This window comes from Erpetoichthys calabaricus, chromosome 16 (genome assembly GCF_900747795.2).
Source record: "Erpetoichthys calabaricus chromosome 16, fErpCal1.3, whole genome shotgun sequence".
Classification (NCBI taxonomy): Eukaryota; Metazoa; Chordata; class Cladistia; order Polypteriformes; family Polypteridae; genus Erpetoichthys; species Erpetoichthys calabaricus.
This window is the reverse complement of record NC_041409.2, coordinates 76723356-76736490: the sequence shown is the minus strand read 5'-3', so window position 1 is coordinate 76736490 and position 13135 is coordinate 76723356. Positions and strand designations below refer to the sequence as shown.

The 13135-nt window shown below is 43.7% G+C and overlaps 1 protein-coding gene across 2 annotated transcripts in view; it reads right to left on the bottom strand.

Annotated features, from left to right (window-relative positions):
- eml1 (EMAP like 1) overlaps positions 1 to 13135 on the bottom strand; it is a 231870-nt gene that overhangs the window by 218120 nt on the left and 615 nt on the right. The gene's annotated exons all lie outside the window — the stretch shown is intronic.

The following is a 13135-nucleotide window of genomic DNA, read 5'->3' as shown; positions in this document are numbered from 1 at the left end:
GGAAGAAGCGACGTGCTCCCGGGATGAAGAAAAGGACTGTTTGCCCTGACCCGGAAGGAAAACGGACTTGTGGGTTTGGCTTGGAGGCACTTCCGGGTCAGGGGCTATAAAAGGACTCTGGGAAGCCCAGAACACTGAGCTGAGCTGGGAGGTAGGGTGGCGACGTGTCTGGGCGAGGAGGTATTGGTTTAAAGAATAGTGTATTGTGTTTATGAGTGTGGGGAGAAGAGTGCTTGGTGCACCGTATAGTAATAAAAAGAATATTACTTATACTTTCACCTGGTCTGAAGAGTGGTACCTGAGGGTGTTAGAGGTGGCTCCACGCCTCATCTGTTACAATATATATACACACACACATGCGCATGGCGGCCAGCTTATAAATTCAGATAATAGTAATTCCCTGCCAGAGCACCAGAGGGCGCTGTTAGCCGAGGATATAAAAAGCTCACAACATTTCTTGGCTTTGTCTCTGTCTTCATCTTTCCCTTCTTTGTTTTTGTCTCTCCTTCTGCCTCCACTCTTCATCCAGCAAGCTTCATCCATCTTCTTCCTGGGCTTCTTTTATCCTGCACCCAGGAGTACCTCCGGTAGGCCTGTTAGCGTGGTCTGGAAGCACTTCCGGGTGAGGCAGAATCCTGACAAAGTAGGGCTCGGCATTCCCTGCAGCACCCCCTGGCGGCACCCATGGAACCCAACAGGGCTGTGCCAAACTATGATTCCCATGAAGCCCTGTGGGAATCCGAGGTATGGCTGCAACCCAGAGGGGCTGCCACCTAGCGCTCTGGGGCAGATAATTCCCGGTCCTTCCTTTGTGAATGTGTCCCGGCCAGGTAAGGGTCCTGGCTGTCCGCCATAACATATATTTGTAAATTCAGAGAGAATCAAACAGGAATATTTTTTTAAATTTACAGGTTCCCTTCTAGTGAGTCTGATTGTATTTCATGCCCAGTTCAGTTAGTTGATGTTAACAGTAACTCAGCAGTGACATACGTGGGACCTTGTGCATACATTAAAGTCAATAATATAGATCACTAGAATTATAAAGCATCATTAAAAAATACAGTCTGAATGTTAGAAAACAGATAAAATACCATCTTGCTATTGTAATCACAGTTAAGAATGTATAAAAGACTCAGTTTAATATTGCAGTGGACAAAGCCCTCATTGATGGTGACAGAATGTAGCTAAGCAAGTGGTAGGAAGAAGCCTTGTGCTGCAATTAGCCGCTGTCAAAGAAGCTGTTGTGTGTGCCAGGGTCACGTACTGTGGATGGCTTGGGCACAGACCTTCCCAAACAAGCTATGGTGAACTAACACAGAGGGAGCTCCATGCAGGGTGAGATGTTATTTCTGTTTCTCTACTACCTTGCTGGATATGTGTGTGTGTATGTGTGTGTGTGTGTGTGTCCTGCCCCTGCCATTGGGTTTACATTACTTAAACATACAAGTGCTGTCCACCATGGGGATGCTCAGTTCTGGTATTGAGTTCATGGTTAACATATTCTGTAACATTTGATTAAATTAAAAGCCACCACGCGTGCACTGAATAAACACAAACTCCGTATTCAAGTTTCATTTAAAGCAACCCCACGGCTGCATTATTGGCAGATTACCCATCCATCAATCCATCCATTTTCCAAACCTGCTTATCCAAAGTACACCACCAGCCTATCTGGGCTTGTTTTTTTTTTCTTTTGATTATATTTTTGAAAAGCAGAACATTACAATGACATGCTACTAATTAAACAAATAATAATAACGTAACAGATACAATCATTTACTTAAAGAGAAAACAAAGGAAAAACAGAAAAACAAAGGGAAAATAAAATAAAACAATATTCAACCACCATCCAGGAGAAAGAGCAAATGAAGAGAGATACAAGCAAAAAGAAAATAATTATAACTTTTTGAAAATAATAGAACAATGGACTTGATTTAACTACATAGTGTTGTCCTTTCATGTCATTTTCAAACCCTCTAAATCCAGGCCTGGGTCACGGAGGGTGCTGGAGGTATTGTAAAGTTCTATTAAGAAGCATTATATTTTATGTAGAAATTCATGCGATCACATTCTATTACACCTTTTTTTATACTTTGTTAAACAAAATGCGATAAAATATACTGTATAAACAAAAATAAGCTTTTAAAATAACTAATTCAGCCCCCAGGTCCAGCTGAATGCTCCGCAGTGCTTCTCTTTTCTAACATGTTCATAGTATTCACTATGAAAGACAATATGAAGAACAGAGACTGAGAATAATGTACTTCTTCATTTCTTTGTCCAGAGCACAATATACATTTTATTATAATACTTTTATTAATTAGTGCGTACAGCACTTTGGAACAGTAAGTTTTGTGAAGGCACTATATAAAAGAAAGACTAATGGTAATATTACTTACGACTACTTGTCACTACTTGTACAGGTCAGTCAATATCAAAGTGGCTGATAATGTTGACCCCTGTCTCTTTGATTAGTGCCTTGTAGGGGTCACTTCTAGAACACAGAAATACCTTTCTTAATTTCATTTAAAACAACACTGCTGATATATGGATCCAAAGTCTTGGGTTCATGCCCTGCACCTGGTATCTGCCTGTACAAAATGTGCTCCTTCTCCTCTTGTCTGTGTGGATTTCTCTCAGTGTACTCCAGTTTTGCTCCCACTTACCAATAACACACATCGCTCATTAACTGCGTGGGCATCTGAGTGAGTGGGCACAGTGACAGACTGGCACATATTAAAGGGCTGCCTAGTGCTTTACCCTTGATGATGCTGGTCCAGGTACAAACCTCTGCAACCCTGAATGCAATGAAATGGCTTTAAGAATGTTACGCTACCTTTTATTAGGCTTTTAAGACCATTACAAGGTAGTGAGCAGTATGAAGGACACTGCACACAATAAAGACTAGTTATAATAAATTATAATATTGTAATATATTGTCTTGTGGTGCGGGGACAACAACCAGCAACTCAACATCAGCAAGACAAAAGAGTTGGTGGTGGATGTCTGACATGCCAAGAAGCCTCTGCGGTTACCATTCAAGGGGAGGACGTGAAAGTGGTGCAGACCTACAAGTACCTAATAAGCAAACTAGACTGGTCCGATAACACATGATGGGCCAGAGCAGACTGGACTTGCCAGAGGAAACTCTGGTCTTTTGATGTGTGCAGCCAAAAATGTTCTACCAGTCCACTGTAGCCGGTGTGGTGCGGACTCCAGGGGAAGTGGCCTGAGCTAAAAAGAAGCACAATGTCTGAAAAAACATATCAGGAAAGCCTGCTCCATCACAGGGCGAACCCTGAACACGCTGCAAGCTGTTGTGAAAAAGAGGATGGCGGCAAAATTGGATGCCATCATGAAAAATCCCCTGAAGGAGGCGCTCTCTCACTTTTAGCCACAGGCTCATTCCACCATGGTGTGTTAAGCAGCGCCTCTGGGGGTCTTTTCTGCCCACTACTTTATTTTTAAAATACCATTTTCAAATATCTGAACAATATACATTTATTTATTTATTTTATTTATATTTACACACCAATTGAAAGCTGCCCTGTGAGTCGGTATCTTTCAATAGTTCTGCTGCTGTATGCATGTGCATTTCCTTTGTAAAGGACAGTCGGGTTCCATGCCCGGCAGGGACGCCTCTGCTGCATCTGTTCCAGGGGAGCCACCACGGGCAGCTCAATACCTCCCCCGGGACGCTTGGTGGCAGCCTCCCTGGCGGATGATGATTCCCCAGCCTGGTGCATGGCTCCATGGGACATGGAGTCCTCCACAGCCTGGTTGGGGGCTTGGATGGCCGCCAGGAGGAGCTGCATGGTCTTGGCAGCCCGGCTGGTCAATTCCTCAGCCCCACCCGGAAATGCAATTAGGCCCAGGTGATCAAGCACCTGGAATACTTCTGGGTGGGGTATAAAAAAGGCCAGCCACCACCACTGAAGAGAGCGAGAATCGGGAGGAAGAGGACGAGGTTGCCTGGGAGGAGTGGTGGTGCTGAGGTGGAGAGAAGAAGTGTAGTTTGTGTGTTATTTAAGTGCTTGTGGGACTGTGTTGGGCCTGTGGGACACGGGGAAGGTGTGCCCCACGGCTGAAGAAAAATGAAAGAAACTGTTTGCGTTACACGTGCCTCTGCCTCAGTCTGTGCCGGGTCGGGCGCTATAAAGCGCACATATTACACCTTTTAGGATAAATACAGTTTATCTAATGTAATCTAATCCAATCCAATCTAATAATTTCTACAATTCAATTGCCTTTTGTTTATTATGAAAGATACAAAAAATAATGACCTGGCATAAAATTAATCTTGACTGACTTTTCAAATGACGTGTTTTCAATGATGTATGACGCCTGATCACAATATTTGTCTTGAATGGTTTTTACAGCACTTATTGATCAAAAGTCACTTTATAAAATGGTTCACTGGCTGTTGCCCTATCCAGAGTTTGTTATTACTTTGTGTCCAGTGTTGCTAGAATAGACTTCAGCTTTTTTGATCCTAAACATTGATTAGGCCACTTCAGTAAATGAATCGAAAGATGTCATATTATATCTGATTCTCGACACTGTAATTTATTTTCTACAATTAAAAAACAATGTTGCCTTAAACTATACTAGATTCCAGCTTTGCTTCTAGCTTACCCTTTAATCACATGGTAATTTTGCCTTCTAAATATATCCTTTCTTAAGGAAGCTCCTCACTTATCTGTTCTGAAAGTCAGTATTTGTTTCAAAATAGCTAGAAGTGTCTTGTGGTGTGTGTGTAGTTTTTTTTGTACAAGTTTTATTTTCACACACAGTTTGTATTTTGTCTGCCCAGTACATTTGCCAAGGTGGCTGCTCCATTAATCCTGCATGAACACTGCTGTTTCTTACAATGTATTAATACCAGTACCACTTCCAGCATGAAAACTCTAGTGGGGCCATACCAGAATTTCCGTTTCTTTAACATTAGGTTAGCTAACTATTAGCTGTCCTTTGTCACACACATGCGAGTAGGAGGAAGCTGTATGGACCAAGTGAGGGTAATTCCACACCAGGCCAGGAGGTGGTGGGGTACGCTAAACCTTCTTCTGTTATCTCTGCAGACCAAACACAGGAAAACCTGTCTGATTCATCCCTGAAGACGTCACCTAGGGTTCTGGTGCCGGCACCCAGAAGCACGTCACTTCCGGTTTGGACTCCATTGAAGACACATCTCTCTATTATATAAAAAAAATCCTGTAATGAGACATGACTTTTTCCAAGAGATTTTTTCAAGTCCCGCAAGATGAGACTTTGGCCATGAGATTTTTTCAAGTCCCGCCCTCCTCTCAACCATATTCAACCAAGCACACGGTACATCTCACCTCTCATTCGTGTGAATACTTTTGTCAGACACAGTGCCTGCTCTCTCAGATCTTATAAATTTTAATGTTTTTCTCACTTTAAGTTCCCAATTAAAGAAGATGTATTATGTCCAAATCTTACTGAAGAATTTCATCATGAACGGTTATCAGCAGAAAAAATGAGTACACGGGCAATCCTGGCACTGAGAAATGATGAAGTCAAACAAATTAACACCAAAAATGTCAATTGGTTACACGGCAAATTGGTTAAATGCGCATCAATAGACTATGCTGAAACAATTGGTGGTGATGTTGCGGAAAATGAAAACATCAACTTACAATTTCCTGAAGAATATCTACAACCGTTAACACCATATGGTCTTCTACTGCACGAATTACTGTAGAAAGAAGGATGTATCCAAGAAAGATAATGTAGTACATCTCCCGCAGACAACATTACACAACAAAGGAGATCTTGATATGCCACTTGTATTAAACCGTTAACAATTTCCCATTAGAATAGCTTTTGCAAAGACAATTAACAAATCTAAGAGTCAAACATTCGAAAAAGTCATTTTATTTAATAGAGGGAAAGAAACAAAATTCAATCACGGGCAGTTATACATTGCATTGTCACGATGTAAGTCAAAACACAGAATCAAAATTCAATGCAATATTGACGAAAATTTAATTAAAAAAATTGTTTTTACTGAAGTTTTAAAGTAAAAGTGTAAGTTTAAAAAGTATTTGTGTGTTAATTTCAAAGCCAAACAGAACGAAATTGTATTACGCAACGAATAATTCTAATGCAACATGAAACACAACTTACTTTCAAATTATTACCGTACGTTTTACTATTTTTTAATATGGTTAATTACTCACTGTAATGTAAAATAGTTAGGTCTATTATGCATATGTAATAATTCCCATGAAAATAAACATCTGTTTAAATTGTACATTCGCATCCTCACACGCGAACAGCAGAACCACAAAGAGGCTAGCATGCAGCGCAGGTCCAGGGCTTGGCGAGCAAAATGAGCAGGGGGCATAATCCCCCTAGTCTGTGTTAGTTTTCAAAACCCATTGCAGCCAGGGATGTTATACAGATGGCTGCCCCAAATCTTTTTAAGTGTGTCAAGTCTAATCATTTCACACCTTCTAATGACTCATGAGACGTTCATGCACTGTTCGCCTCACAAAAAAAAAATATCAGTCAAACAACAGGATGATGCTGTCTGTCCATCTCCACATCATTGTGATATCCTCTGACATCATCATCATCAGACAAAATAAGGCCATTTACTGTAGATTAAAACGTTAAGTAAACTGACAGCCTCACAGACACCCACAGCCCAGGAAAAATGAGCCAAGAGCCAGCACCTCAAGTCTGGAATTGTACAGCCTCAAGGTGAAAAAGGACAATAACATGGAAAGAATGCACAGACTACATACACTGTATGACTTGAGCACAAAACTCTTGGGTTGGCCAGCAGCAGCACTAACCACCATGCAGCCAGGTGTCCGCTGGACAGGTGGGATCAGAGTTAGAATTTCAATCTCCAATGTTAACAAATGCAATGACAATGGGGGAAAAAAAACACACTGAGTAACACATCAGCCAAATCAGCAGACTTAGAAACAGCAGAAATAAAGAGAAGAAAAGGCAGTCTGCTAGTAATATGAGAAACAGACAGTTCAGTCCAAACCAACAAGCCCAATGATATTACAGCACAGAGGAGCATTCTGCAAAGATTGAGCACATCTATTTCACAACAGTAAATGTAAACCCTGTAGCATGCAGCCGGGGCTCTTGCCCATTGGGACGCCTCCACGCTGGGAGGACCAGGGGAGCAAGCGTGGTCAGAGCGTTACCTCCCCCGGGATGCTTGATGGCAACCCCCCTGGGTTGCAGCAGTGCCTCGGACTCCCGCAGGGCTTCATGGGAGTTGGAGTGTGGTACAGCCCTGTTGGGATCCACAGGCACCACCAGGGGGTGCTGCAGCAGGAGCTACTGAGCCCTTATGGGCAGTTCTTCCACCACACCACACCACATCAAGCACCTGGAGCACTTCCGGGTGCATTATAAAAGGAGCCAACAGCCACTACTCGGGAAGCCAGAGTCAGGAGGAGGAGCGACGAAGCTTGACCCGAGCAGTGAAGGAGGAGAAGGAAAACAGTAAAGGAAGGGATTCATTGTTTGTGCTGTACTTGTGCCGGGACTGTGTTATACTTGTGGGGAATGGGGAAGGCATTTCCCACAAGAGAAAAAGAAAAATAAAACTTGTGTGCTGTGAACCTGTGTCCCACGCGTGTCTGTGTCGGGTTTGGCAAGCGGTGCCAGCCTGGTGGGCCACAACCCGTAAAACATTGGCTAACTCTGACTAACTCTGGCAAACATAGATGGGGAAACTCCCCCATTTGGCACTAGCCACACTGACCAACAACTATAAATCTAGAAACTGTACAGTATATATTGTCACGGGCGTGCACATGGGAAACAGCTAAAAGGCTCAAAAGATGGTAATTCCTCGCCAAACCAGAGGATGGCAGAGTGCATTAATCCTTGATCTTTTCCATTAGCAGACTCGGGAAATTCCGCTTGGGTCTGATGATGTCACTTCTGGGTCCGGCTCCAAGATCATCACTTCCAGTTCCAGCCACGTCACTCCCAGTTCCGGCCCCCGAGGATGTCACTTCTGGTTCCTACCTGATGACATCATTTCCTATCTGCCACATATATAAATGCCATGTTTGTTCTTTGTTATGGACTGATCTGTACCAATTTGAACCACCTCTTTGCAACAATTTGGCAGCCAATTTCAAGAATACGGGCTGCTGCCCCCAACCCTCTTTCCTGTGTTGTCTGGATCACTTTACAATATACAGTATTGTCATGTATGGGGGTGGCATCCCATGTGGGATGACAGAGAGATTCTTACTCAGCCGGGAGGCCATGAAAAACGATGAGTATAAGAGATGGAAGTATGTCCTGAGACAAGGATTCAATGTTCATCCTCACAGCCAGGAGACTTACTGTATATGGAAGGACAAAATAATGGATGGACAGGCATCTCATCCAGATTGCATGATGCCTCCTTGGCCATAATAGGGGAGACTTAACACCTGGGACAGATGGGTGCTGCTTCCTGCCTCAACGGATGGACAGAGGGAAGCTGCTTTTCAAAGGTTTTTGTTTCCTCCATATGCTAGGCAGCAGTGCTCCTCTAGTGAGGCTCACCCTATGGAGTCCTGCACGGTTATGTGGGACCTGTAGTCCTGGAGGACAGCCCCATTGGGTTCTTCAGGGTGCTGCCAGGAGAGGACTCCCTTATTTTTTGGCCATTCCACCTGACCCAGAACTGCTTCCTAAATATGTTGTTTAGGTGCTGGAACAGCAAAAAAGCAGCCACTCTGCACTACACCGGCAGGTTGAAATCTGAAGAGGAGAAGGACAATGCTCGACTGGAAAGGACTGCAGGTTTGAAGGAAGGAGAAGAAGAAAAAGAAGAGAATTTGTTCTTGTGTAAAACAGACCTTTAAGAAGCTCTTTTGCTAAATAAACAAGCCTTTTGAAACTGTGATGTCTTTGGACCAGTTGTACCTGGGGCTTGGGGCTCTGCTAGGGGTCCTACTAGCCACAGATATATCTACACTGCAGATGTTGCATATATATTGTGGAAGGCATATAAGGAAAAAGTTTGGGGTGCCAACCGGATCAACTCGCTTACGGCAAATGTCCAAAATTTAGAACAGAAATGAGCGTGCAGTGGCAGAACAGAAAACAGCTGCACAATATCCCTTCTCTAAATTCTCAGCTCTATCGAGTAGCGTCTGGGTGTGGGAGCCTGCTCATGCGGGACGTAGTTCTCAGACTGAGATGCCATCTTCCAGGAGTCCTCGAATTTAGAAGAAGTGGCTTAGTTGAATGTGGGTGTGGCTGCTGCACCCTCCTTGGGCAGCTTCTTGGAGCTACGGAGGGGTAAAAAGATGGTATTGTTAGCAATGGTGCCCCCTACTGTTCTGGCAGGTCATTGCATACCTTATCCGAGTCTGGAAAGGGACCCTCAGGCGCCCATGTGTGACAACATATTTACTTGTGCATGTGTGTGTGTCTTTGTTCGTATTGAATTGTTGTCACTGCTTTGGGGTGAATTTCACTGTGTTATGTACACATTACAATAAACCTGAACTCGAACTCAAAGTGTAATACACAAAATGTGAGTGAAATTTGGGTCAGATATTCCTCTACTGTGTCCAATATATATAGAAATAAAAAAAAAATCAATCCAGATCTGGACCCAGCAATGAAGGGAAAAGGAGAGAAAACTACTCCTATATGACCTCAGCAGGCCCTAATAGTCTGGAGAACAAAAGTCTCCATGGCTTTACACTGCGGCCAGACTAACCAGTCGAGCTATATTAAGAAGCCAGAGAGGAAACATCTTTGGATTACATGTCAGCCAGCTCAGCTATACTAGGAAACAGGAAACTTCCTGAAGTGATGCATTGTACAAACCAGCCAGTTTATCTTTACTGGAATACAGTGAATACAACTTCCACCATTTCTCTTAAACTCAGATACGGAGAAGAAACTGTGAAATGGACACGTGAATACCATCAAGATAGAGATTTGCATCCGAAAGAATCCCAGAATAATGCTATTTTGGAGTCATTTTCTGAAAATCTTTTAACGTCTGCTTGAATTTCAGCATGTGGCTGATTACATGGCCTTCACTGGGCACCGCAGAATGGCACAGCTTGAAACAAGCCTGGTGCTTTGTACTGAACGGCTGAAACAACATGAAGGAGACTTGCAGCTCAAGGCAGGCCAGGCCGGCCAGGATCAATACTGCAGATTTGTCTCAAGAGCTGCTGCAGTGCGGGAAATGCAGAGAGAGGAAGGTGACTCCTTTGGAAGCCATAGAGGCCTGACAGTGACTCACTGAGCAATGTGGCTCTGCTGCTGGAGCTCGAGGGTCACTTAGACGAGTCACTTAGCCTTAGTGCAGGGAGAAGTAAAGCTCAGGTAGGCCAACCTTTGTTTATCGTGTATAGTGCCTTTTAGAGCAAGAACTATCACGAGGTGCTTCACAAAGCAAGAAAAGAGTAACAAAATACAAGTCAACAGTGAAAGAAACAGAAATAAACTTCATATCGCTTTAGGTGACCACTGTGGTAGACCTGAAAGAGCCCACCAACTTAATAATAATAATTCATTACATTTATATAGCGCTTTTCTCAGTACTCAAAGCGCTATCCACACAGGGAGGAACCTGGAAGCGAACCCACAATCTTCCACAGTCTCCTTACTGCAAAGCAGCAGCACTACCACTATTTATAAATAATGAAGAGTTGTTTCTGTATCAGCATTTAGCCCACTGAGTTCCATGTTGGAACCTTTACTGCCATAAGGGATGTTACGGTGCAATGAGCTGCAGCGTCAACAAGAACCAAAGGGATGTCAGCAGCCATCGATTGTTTTGCCTGCTTAGGTGTGGTTTGTTGCTGCTGTGCAGACTGTAAACTTGAGGCTTGCAGGGGTCACATTACTAGAGTGGGGGGCTAGGACCCAGAGGGTATTATCAGCCATTATAAACTGTTAAGAAGGATTCCTTTGGCATCTAACTGGTTGCTGTACATCACAAGTGTCTGATTTCCAAGAGTGTTAGCATTCAGCAAGGTGCCATGGGAATTAGCGTTTCACTAGCTCAAGTACCCAGCATTGCCTAGTGTAGCTGCCCCAGATGACAGCTGGGTGGCCCATCAAAGAAGGAGGTGGAATGCTTATCCAGCCGGGATGCCATAATGGAAGGATGGACAAAATGGTGGGGGGGGGGGGGGGGGTACCTGTTTGGGAAGCCTTATGATCCTTGTCTTGTGTGGGATGCCCGAAGATTACTGGCGGGAGTGCATGGCAAGGAGCAGCTCATCCCCCACTATACTAGGTGGCAGTGTCCCTCAAATAACGTCCCAGTTTGGATACCCGCAGGGCTGCACGGGAGTTGGAGTCAGGAGGAGCAGCCCTATAGGGGACCCTGGTGGACAACAGAGGGCGCTCCCTGGCTTTCTCACTGGCTACATCATGTCACTAGAAGTACTCCCAGGTCCTCAATAAAAGAGACCGCACTGCCTTGTCCAGGTGAGTCGGAGCTGGGAGCGAAGACGGGCAACACGTGACTGGAGGAGCAGCCGTACAGAGGAGAGGCAGAGAGAGAAAGAAGAAGAAGAAACACCGTTTAATTTTTATACCAGGTATTTGTGTAATAAGATCTCTTTTATTTGAACCCAGGACCGTGTTTATTCGTGCTTTGGGTTGGGAGCTCTGTGGCGCCCCCTAGCCTTCACACCGGGTATGTTTGCATAGTGGTTTGAGGTTAGAAAGCACATCCATATCCATATTACTAAACGAGAATGGTAAACCGGATGGACGCAGGGACATCCAGCCATGGGCCATGGACGCAAAAGACATACTGCGCAGGCGCCCCCACAAAACCCCACCCCTCCAAGCAACGGAAACCGGATGGAAAGCAACGTAAAATAAGAAATGAGGCGCCGCGCCCATAGCACACAGAAAAAAGGAGTCAGACACCGGCGCCACACACAGCCCATGACACACAAAACGGAACACACACAAAGAAGAGGATTGAGACCCACGACACACAAAGCCCCCCTCCAGTAACTGAAATAAGAAATGAGGCGACGCGCCCCTAGAACACCAAAAAGAAAGGAGTCAGACGCAAGCGCCACATAGCACGCGAAACGGTACGCACAGTTGACACTTTTGTCAATGTTGGCTGAAATACAAGCACCCCATTTGTCATCCTCACCACCTCTCTATCAATTTTTCTGCTCCCATGAATTGAGAATTTGTTCTTTTTGTGTATATTTTCCATAATTGCTGTAATAACGTGCTGGGTCAGAACCATGAATGCTACTTAATTGTATTTCTTAGTTTACTGTTTTTTGGAATGGCACATTTTTAAGCCATGACAACATGCCTTCCTCATGAACATTTTTAAAGTGCTGTGTGAATTTCCCCTTGGGATTAATAAAGTATCTATCTATCTATCTATCTATCTATCTAACATGGATTTTACATTGGTTCAGCTTTATTATATATTCAAACTTTCATTAAAATCAAGTGTTGTGGAACAGTGCACAGTTTTTGGGATTGCCCCCCACATTATAACCCTTACTCTGAAGTATTTTTTGAAATGTCATAAAGCCTATACTTAAGTTGGACCAAAGGCAATCTAAAAGCAAAAATTACATGGAAACAAAAATGTGACCTGAGGGTTGAAATGAGATTTTCACCGTGTTAAATGGATAAATAATGTCAAAGGAAGACAAAAAATGTAAAAAACAGACCGAAGGTATTTCAATTTTATTTATAGGGATGAGATCTAAGAAGGACTTTCACTTACTGGATTTTAGCAGGAACTTGGACCTAAAAAGCTTGAGTAGCCACCTGATAACTTTGAGTATCAGAAGTTCAAAGTGGTCCCATGGAAGTCAACACCTGAGATTATGAAAGGCTGTATTGCTGTAGAGTCTCCGGGTCGCATCACAGACCTAACCCAAAAGATTTTAGTAGCCATCTGAACTTTCTAAAGTATTTCACTAGCCATCTTTTTTAGTGGACACAGTAGCACTAGAAAATTAGAAGCCCTATGGACAAGATGCAGTCACGTAATTACATGTTTCCCACAGGACTGCTATTACTTCCACATAATCTGGGCCTCAAGGGCTTTAGTGGCCACCTAATTACTGTGTGAATCAAAGGGTCATCTCTCGGACAAATGAGGCCCCAGTCC